The following is a 10,567-nucleotide window of genomic DNA, read 5'->3' on the forward strand; positions in this document are numbered from 1 at the left end:
AGAGAGCCCACTCATGGACCTCAACAAGAGCATGAGGAAGCCCCTCATCATGAAATCCCTGAAATTCCTCAAGGGATGCACTTTTCTCCACAAAATTATTGGGAGCAAATTAACACCTCCCTAGGAGAACTGAGTTCCAACATGGGACAACTAAGGATGGAGCACCAAGAGCATTCCATCCTCCTCCATGAAATTAGAGAAGACCAAAGAGCCATGAGGGAGGAAAAACAAAGGCAAGGAAGAGACATAGAGGAGCTCAAGCACTCCATAAGATCTTCAAGAGGAAGAACTAGCCGCCATCACTAAGGTGGACCCGTTCTTTAATTTCCTTGTTTTTATTTTTCTGTTTTTTGAAAATTATGCTTTATGTCTTATCTATGTTTGTGTCTTTATTACATGATCATTAGTGTTTAGTGTCTATGTCTTAAAGCTATGAATGTCCTATGAATCCATCACCTTTCCTAAATGAAAAATGTTTTTAATTCCAAAAGAACAAGAAGTACATGATTTCAAATTCTATCTTGAAATTAGCTTAATTATTTTGATGTGGTGGCAATACTTTTTGTTTTCTGAATGGATGCTTGAACAGTGCATATTTTTGAATTTGTTGTTTATGAATGTTAAAATTGTTGGCTCTTGAAAGAATAATGAAAAAGGAGAAATGTTATTGATAATCTGAAAAATCATAAAATTGATTCTTGAAGCAAGAAAAAGCAGTGAAAAGCTTGCAGAAAAATAAAAGAGAAGAAAAAAAAAGTGGCAAAAAAAAGAAAAGAAATAAAAAGAAAAAGCAAGCAGAAAAAGCCAATAGCCCTTTAAACCAAAAGGCAAGGGTAAAAAGGATCCAAGGCTTTGAGCATTAATGGATAGGAGGGTCCACAAGAATAAAATCCTGGCCTAAGCGGCTAAACTAAGCTGTACCTAACCTTGTGCTTGTGGCGTGAAGGTGTCAAGTGAAAGCTTGAGACTGAGCGGTTAAAGTCGTGGTCCAAAGCAAAAAGAGTGTGCTTAAGAGCTATGGACACCTCTAATTGGGGACTCTAGCAAAGCTGAGTCACATTCTGAAAAGGTTCACCCAGTTATGTGTCTGTGGCATTTATGTATCCGGTGGTAATACTGGAAAACAAAATGCTTAGGGTCATGGCCAAGAATCATAAAGTAGCTGTGTTCAAGAATCAACATACTGAACTAGGAGAATCAATAACACTATCTGAATTTTGAGTTCCCATAGATGCCAATCATTCTGAACTTCAAAGGATAAAGTGAGATGCCAAAACTGTTCAGAAGTAAAAAGGCTACAAGTCCCGCTCATCTAATTGAAGCTAATCTTCATTGATAAGTTTGGAATTCATTGTATATTCTCTTCTTTTTATCCTATTTTGTTTTCAGTTGCTTGGGGACAAGCAACAATTTAAGTTTGGTGTTGTGATGAGCGGATAATTTATACCCTTTTTGGCATTGTTTTTACATAGTTTTTAGTATGATTTATTTACTTTTTATTATATTTTTATTAGTTTTTATGAAAAAATCACATTTCTAGACTTTACTATGAGTTTGTGTATTTTTCTGTGATTTCAGGTATTTTCTGGCTGAAATTGAAGGACCTGAGCAAAAATCTGATCCAGAGGCTGAAAAAGGACTGCAGATGCTGTTGGATTCTGACCCTCCTGCACTCGAAGTAGATTTTATGGAGCTACAGAAGCCCAATTGGCATGCTCTTAATTGCGTTGAAAATTAGACATCCTGGACTTTCCAGAAATATATAATAGTCTATACTTTGCCCGAGATTTGATGGCCCAAACTGGCGTTCAAAGACAGCCTAAAACATCTTGGCGTAAAACGCCCAAACTGGCACCAGAATTGGAGTTAAACGCCCAAACTGGCACCAAAACTGGCGTTTAACTCCAGAAACAGCCTATGCACGAAAAAGCTTCAATGCTCAGCCCAAGCACATACCAAGTGGGCACCAGAAGTAAATTTCTGCACTATCTGCACTTAGTTACTCATTTTCTGTAACCCTAGGCTACTAGTCTAGTATAAAAACTACTTTTAGAGATTTATTTTACATCTTTGGAATATCTTTTGATCATTTTGATCTTTGAGACCATTGTTCACGTTTGGAGGCTGGCCTCACGGCCATGCCTAGACCTCTTTTCACTTATGTATTTTCAACGGTGGAGTTTCTACACCCCATAGATTAAGGTGTGGAGCTCTGCTATTCTTCATGAATTAATGCAATTACTACTGTTTTCTATTCAATTCACGCCTACTTCTTCTCCAAGTTATACTCTCGTACTTAACTCAGTTAAGTCAGAATTAAGGGGTGACCCGTGACAATCACCCAATCTTCGTTACTCGCTTAGCCAAGATCGCGTGCCTGACAACCACAAAGCGGTCTACATGATGTTCAACGTAGTCATTGGACGACAGCTAGAGTATAATCTCTTGGATATCTAATACACGGACCAAGTCCATGAGATTAGTATCTTTGTGGTATAGGCTAGAATTATTGGCAGCCATTCCTGGGATCCGGAAAGTCTAAACCTTGTCTGTGGTATTCTGAGTAGGATCCGGGAAAGGATGACTGTGACGAGCTTCAAACCTGCGAATGTTAGGCGCAAGTGACAGTGTGTAAAAGGATCAATGGATTATATTCTGACGCTAGTGGGAACCGACAAATGATTAGCCATGCGGTAGCTGTACTTGGTATTTTTCATCCGAGACGAGAAATCCGACAGTTGACGAGAAATCCGTAACGCATGGTTGGAAGAAGGCAATAGGAAAGCAGAGGTTCAGAAGCAACAAAGCATATCCAGACGCTTATCTGAAATTCCCACCAATGAATTACATAAGTAACTTTATCTTATTTTATGTTTTATTTATATTTTAATTATCAAAACCTCTTAATCAATTGAATCCGCCTGACTGAGATTTACAAGGATGACTATAGCTTGCTTCAAGCTGACAATCTCCGTGGGATCGACCCTTACTCACGTAAGGTTTATTATTTGGACGACCCAGTGCACTTGCTGGTCAGTGATAAACCACTATTTTATGGTTTATATTGTGTTTAATTGTGTGGTTTTGTCATGATCCTTACCCATTTATTCATTAAAATAGCATGCATTTATATTTCCTTCCTGAAATTATTGCATGATTGAAAATTGCTTCCTAGAGACTTTTAATTATGCATTTTAATTCTCCTTTATTCCATTCGATGCCGTGATCTGTGTGTTAAGCGTTTCAAGCTTTATAGGGCATGAATGAGTTGGAGATTAGAAAGGAAGCTAGCAAAAATGGAAGGAACACAAGAAATTGAGGAGACAACCAGCGAGAAGTGACGCGGCCGCATGGCTCACGCGACCGCGCGGAAGAGGAGAAATCGCAGTGATGCGGCCACATGGCTCACGCGACCGCGCGGAATGGAAAAGCACAAGCGATGCGGAGGCATGGATGACGCGAACGCGTGGCATGGAAAAACGCGAATGACGCGTCCGCATGGATGACACGATCACGTGACGTACGCGATCTGCATAATTTGCAGAATCGCTAGGGGCGATTTTGGACCCTATTTTGACCCAATTTTCGGCCCAGAACAGCAGACTAGAGTCAGAGAACATGCAGAAACCAAAGGCAACATTCATTCTACACAGTTTTAGTTTTAGATCTAATTTACTCCTCCTCTAGGTTTTCTCTCCATACATTCATAGTTCTTAGGATTAAATTTTCTCTTAGTTTTTGGCATTGGAACACTGAGAAGAGTTATTACCTCATCAAGACTTCGTCATTCTAGTTCGTTTTCTTTACTTGGCTTTACTCTTCCATGTTCTTTGCTTTGTTTAATTTTACCATTGGAATATTTTTAGGATTATTTAATACAAGGATCACTTTTATTTTTAATTGACTAATTCAATTTTTATTTACAATGTCTTTCCTTAATTCCTTTTCATATGCTATGAATTTTACATTTACAATGAGCGAGTAGTTCCCTAACTTGATGGGGAGTTGATTGAAAGGAACCATTGAGTTGGAAAGCTTAAAAGAAAGATTGTAATTGGATTTATGGTTGGATTGCCTTCTAGTCACTAACACCCATCTCTTTTAATTAAGTGGATTGCAACTTGTGAACAGACGTAGCATTCCAACTTGTTTGACTTTCCCTTACCTCGTAAAGGATAACTAAACAGGACAAACTTTAATTGTCAATTAATCCTGAGAGCATTCCAACAATAATAGGGATTCCAACTAATCAACTCCCAGTCAAGGCCTTTATTTACATTATTCAAATTCACCAATTTAATTTCCTGTTTACTCAACTCAAACCTTTTTGAAAACATCTGATTAATAAAATAGCACACTTTTCTGCAACCCGTTGGGAGACGACCTGGGACTCATACTCCCAGTAATTTAATTTCAATTTTCTATGACACCTTTTTAAATTGATAGGTAGATTTCTGGCGAGTTAAGAACTATACTTGCAACGTATATAAACTAACAATTTTTAATTCGCCAATTTCTGCCCGCATCAATTTTTGGCGCCGTTGCCGGGGAGTTGCAATAGAGTGCTAAAGTTATTAATTAGAATTTATTTATTTGCATTTTATTTTATTTTGCTACTATGAGCTGCATGTTTCTTTCGTCAAATGACGCGTTCACTTCCTGATCCAAGCCTGCCAATATTCGATCCTGAAATTGAAAGGACAATTTCACGAATAAGGCGAGCTCGGCGTCGGTTAACCCTCTCTGAGGGCGGATCTGAAACGTCAGTTGAAGAAGAAACCAACCCCCGTTCTACTGATTCAGTTGATTCACGTGCAGAAGACATGGCAGCTAGGAGAGTTACCATCCAGGAGGAAGGAGCCCCTGATTTTACAATGCAACTGTTTCAAGTGCATCACCCAGCGGTGGCTACAGATTTTGAAATAAAGACCGCACTGCTCAATTTGATGACCAAGTTTCATGGCTTACCTGCTCAAGAGCCTATCAAGCACTTGAGAGATTTCCAAGCAGCCTGTTCTACTGTCAGGCGTGATGGTGCTGATGAAACTTTAATTTTGCTGAAAGCTTTCCCGTTTTCTCTTGAGGAAAAAGCAAGAGAGTGGTACCACACTCAACCTCTAGTAAATGTATCCAACTGGGATACGCTTAGAAAAGAGTTTTTGGATAAATTCTTTCCATCTGAAGTTACTGATAAACTGAGGAAAGACATTTCCACGATTGTTCAAGATGACAACGAGACTCTATTTGAATACTGGGAACGCTTCAATAATCTTCTGGAAGCATGTCCCCACCACATGATTGACAAAATAGTGTTACTCAGCTATATCACACAGGGTATGAGGCCCCAAGATAATACCACATTGGAAAGTGCTAGCAATGGGTCTATGAAGAAGTACAAGACCATTGATGAGGCATGGCAATTGATCAGCGACTTAGCTGAATCTACTAGGAACCACAGGCCAATAACCATGGATGGCAGGACAATTCTAACCAGAATTGGAGGGACAACAATAACAGAGGAGGCAGAGACAATCAGAGAAATAAGAGGTGGAATAATAACAACAACAGGCAGTAGAATCAACCTTATAGAGCACCTCACCTGAGGCAATCCTAAGGACCACAAAATACCCAACAGCAGACCTCTCAAATTACTTATCCTTCTTCATCTCCTAATGATGAGTTACTACAATCTATTGATAGGAGACAACAGACCATGGAAAATAACCTTAGTGTCACTCTAAATGGTCTGACCTCTGCTGTACAAGCTCTCGCCTCACAGATTGGATCAATGCAAAATTCCAATAACCAACCTTCAAGTTCCACTGGAATTCCCTCTCAACCATTACCCAATCTAAAGGGAGGCATTAATGCCATCACCTTAAGGTCCGGAACCACACTGCAGGAGAGGAATCAGGAGGAGCCAAGCCCAGCAGAACACACCTCAGCTGAAGAGGTAGTAGAAATAGAGGATGTTGAAGAGGAAGAGGACATACAGGACATGGATGAAAAAGAAGAAGCCCAACCACAGGAGGAAGCACCAAAAGGCGCAGATACTGCAGAAAACACCACTCCCATTCCATTTTCACAACTTGCAAGGAAGCCCAGGAAGCAGCTGGAACCCGATCCCAAAATGGTAGAAATATTCAAAAAGGAGTTAGAAGAGAGGCACATTGGATAAGGTCCAAGTGTGGGGACCCTCTTGACTGACAATGAGGGCACCTCAGCATTTTCACAAGCTCCAGACAATCCAGAGCCTGCCCATGATCAGAAGTTGGAATTAAAACCTCTTCCTCCACATCTCAAATATGCTTATCTTGAAGATGAGCAGAAGTTTCCAGTTATCATTGCAAGGGAACTCACTTCTCAACAAGAAGAGCAGTTACTTGATGTACTGAGGAGGCACAAGAAGGCAATTGGGTGGAGTTTGGCAGACATAGTAGGCATCAACCCTTAAGTATGTGAGCACAGAATATTTTTAGAAGAGGGAGCAAGACCTGTCCGTCAACCCCAAAGAAGATTGAATCCCACTATCTTGGAAGTTGTCAAAAAGGAAGTGACCAGACTATTGGAAGCAGGTATCATCTATCCCATTTCAGATGGTGAATGGGTTAGCCCAGTGCAAGTGGTGCCCAAGAAGTCTGGAGTCACTACAGTGAAGAATGAGCATCGAGAGCTCATAGCAACTAAAGTTCAGAACGCTTGGAGAGTCTGCATTGATTACAGGCGTCTCAACCAAGCCACCCGTAAGGATCACTACCCACTTCCATTCATTGATCAAATACTGGATCGCCTATCAGGTAAATCATATTATTGCTTTTTAGATGGTTACACAGGTTATTTCCAGATTCATGTAGCTCCTGAGGATCAGAAAAAGACCACTTTCACATGTCCTTTTGGGACTTATGCTTACAAGAGAATGCCCTTTGGCTTGTGCAATGCACCAGCTACTTTCCAACGGTGCATGATGAGTCTTTTCTCTGATCTTATTGAGGACTTTATGGAGGTCTTTATGGACGATTTTAGCATTTATGGTGATTCTTTTAGCCTTTGCTTAGATGGATTATCTAGAGTATTAGATAGATGTGTTAATACAAATTTTGTATTGAATTTTGAAAAATGTCATTTTATGGTAAAACAAGGGATTGTATTAGGACATGTGGTATCTAATAATGGCATTTCTGTAGACCCAGCAAAGGTGAATGTTATTTCTAGTTTACCTTACCCCTCTTCTGTGAGGGAAGTCCGTTCGTTCCTTGGCCATGCAGGTTTTTACAGGAGATTTATTAAGGACTTTAGTAAGGTAGCACTTCTCTTGTCCAGATTACTGCAGAAAGATATTGAGTTCGAGTTCAGTGAGGATTGTAAACAAGCGTTTGATAAGTTGAAGGCCGCCTTGACTTAAGCTCCAATTGTGAGAGGACCAGACTGGAGCCAGCCGTTCGAAATCATGTGCGATGCTTCCAACCATGCAGTAGGAGCAGCGCTGGCTCAACGTGAAGGTAAGGATCCTTTTGTTATTGCTTATGCGTCTAAGACATTAGACACTGCCCAATCCAATTATACTACTACTGAGAAAGAGCTTCTTGCTGTTGTTTTTACTCTGGATAAATTCCGAGCTTATTTACTTGGTACTAGAGTAGTAGTATATTCGGACCATGCAGCTTTAAAGTATCTATTAGCTAAAAAGGAGTCCAAACCAAGGCTTATACGTTGGATACTGCTATTACAAGAATTTGATTTAGAAATAAAGGATAGGAGTGGTAACCAGAATTTAGTGGCAGACCACTTGAGTCGCCTTGAGCACATTAAGGATGATTCTACTCCTACAGATGATAATTTTCCATTTGATAACCTGCAAGCAGTATCTGAGGTATTCCCTTGGTATGCACCTGTAGCTAATTATCTAGTTAGCCGCACATTTCCTCCAAATTTTTCTAAGCATCAAAGAGACAAGCTAAAAAGCGAGTCTAAATATTATATATGGGATGACCCATATTTATGGAGATGTGGCGCTGATCAGGTAATTAGACGTTGTGTGACTCAATCAGAATTCTAGTCCATTTTAGAGGCATGTCACTCATCTGAGAGTGGAGGGCATTTTGGCCCTCAATGAACAGCTAGAAAGATCTTAGATTGTGGATTCTGGTGGCCTACTCTTTTTAGAGACACTGCTGAATTTTGTAAATCTTGTCTCCCATGCCAAAAATTTGGTAATATATCCAGGAGGGATGAGATGCCTCAACAAATTATGCTTTTCTGTGAAATTTTTGATGTTTGGGGCATTGATTTCATGGGTCCGTTTCCAAATTCTAATAGTTATTTTATATATTGTTAGCTGTGGATTACGTTTCCAAATGGGTGGAAGCAATTCCTACCCGCACTGATGATGCTAACACTGTTGTTTCCTTTGTGAGAAACCATATTATTTATCGCTTTGGATCACCACGAGCAATCGTGAGCGATCAAGGCACCCATTTTTGTAACAGGAGACTAACAGGATTGATGAAGAAGCATGAGATAATTCATAAGGTTGCGACAGCATACCATCCTCAGACCAATGGGCAAGCCGAGGTGTCAAACAGAGAAATAAAGCGTATCTTGCAGAAGATAGTCAAACCTCATAGAAAAGACTGGAGCACCAGGCTACAAGATGCACTCTGGGCATACAGAACAGCATACAAAACACCCATTGGGATGAGTCCTTTCCGCTTAGTTTATGGAAAAGCTTGCCATCTCCCAGTTGAAGTAGAGCACAGAGCCTTTTGGGCAGTCAAGGAGTGCCACATGGGAATTGAGAAAACCGGAGCTGAAAGGAAGTTGCAACTGCAAGAACTGGAGAGCCTTCGCCTAGAAGCTTATGAGAACTTAAGAATATACAAGGAGAATATGAAGGCTGTACATGATCAGCACATCAAGAAAAAAGAGTTCCAACCTGGAGATTTAGTCCTCCTTTATAAATCTCGACTGAGGCTGGTGCACGAATTGTGAATCACACTTTTCACAACGCGTACCACTAACCAGCAAGTGCACTGGGTCGTCCAAGTAATACCTCACGTGAGTAAGGGTCGAATCCCACGGAGATTATTGGTTTGAAGCAATCTATGGTTATCTTGTAAATCTTAGTCAGGAAGACTCAGTCTCAAGTTTTCACTTGACACCTGCACGCCACAAGCACATGGTTAGGGACAGCTTGGTTTAGCCGCTTAGACCAGGATTTTAGTCCTTTAGGTCCTCCTATCCACTGATGCTCAAAGCCTTGGGATCCTTTTTATTTTCCCTTGCCTTTTGGTTTTAAGAGCTTTTGGCTTTTTCTGCTTGCTTCTTTTCTTCTTCTTTTTTTTTTTTTTTCTGCAAGCTTTGTTCTTTGCTGCTTTTTCTTGCTTCAAGAATCATTTTTATGATTTTTCAGATTATCAATAACATGTCTCATGTTCATCAATCTTTCAAGAGCCAACATATTTAACAGTCTTAAACAACAAATTCAAAAGATATATGCACTGTTCAAGCATTCATTCAGAAGACAGAAAGCATTGCCACCACATTTAATCAATTAGAATTTCTTTTATTAAACTCTAAATTTTATTGCTTCTTATTCAAAAGATCTACTATTTTATTCATGTTTAATGATGATGAGAAAAAATAAACTATAGCTTAATTGGAGATAAAATCAAATAGATACTAATTACTATTATATGACTTCTAAGGTAAACTTTTTATAAGGACACTGTCACAGAGTTAAGGCAGAAATTGGAAATTAACAACCTTTATTCTGGGGGTATGGGGGTTCCTCTGATCCTTGGGATGCTTGGTATTACAGAAGACTTTTGGCGCTTCAGTTCCCTTAAGTCACGTCCCTGCTCCTCTTGTTCTTTAAACATATGGGTCAGCATTTGACTGTGTTCCTTCTGTTGTTTTATTATTTGCTCCATAGCTTCCTGTATCTTGGTGACAGACGTTTCAAGATATTCCCAATATTCTTTTTGAGGAATCTCTGGGAGGAATTCCTGTGCTCTCTTCTTGATAGGATCCTCATGTGCTTGTTGTCTCTCCATTGATGCTTTGGTGATTGACTTTTCAATTAGGATATATTCAGTTATTCCCATCTTGACTCCAGCGTCCTTGCAGAGCAGAGAAATCACGCTTGGATAAGCCAACCTGGCCTCTCTTGAATTTTTATTAGCTATCTTGTAGAGTTCAGTGGAAATCAGCTGATGAACCTCCACTTCCTTCCCCGTCATGATGCAATGAATCATCACTGCCCTTTTAACTGTGACTTCAGAACGGTTGCTAGTGGGCAACAGAGAACGCCCAATGAAGTCCAGCCATCCTCTGGCAACTGGTTTGAGATCCTCTCTCTTGAGTTGATTTGGGACGCCCTTTGTGTTGGTGGTCCACCTGGCTCCAGGGATACATATGTCCTCTAGGATCTTATTCAGGCCAATGTCTACTCTCATCATCCTCCTGTTGAAGGAGTCTGGATCATCCTTTAGCTGAGGTAGCTTTAATATCTCTCTGATCTTGTCAGGGGTGGTATGAACAATCTTTCCCCTGACCATGGTCCGAAATT

This window comes from Arachis ipaensis, chromosome B08 (genome assembly GCF_000816755.2).
Source record: "Arachis ipaensis cultivar K30076 chromosome B08, Araip1.1, whole genome shotgun sequence".
Taxonomy (NCBI): domain Eukaryota; kingdom Viridiplantae; phylum Streptophyta; class Magnoliopsida; order Fabales; family Fabaceae; genus Arachis; species Arachis ipaensis.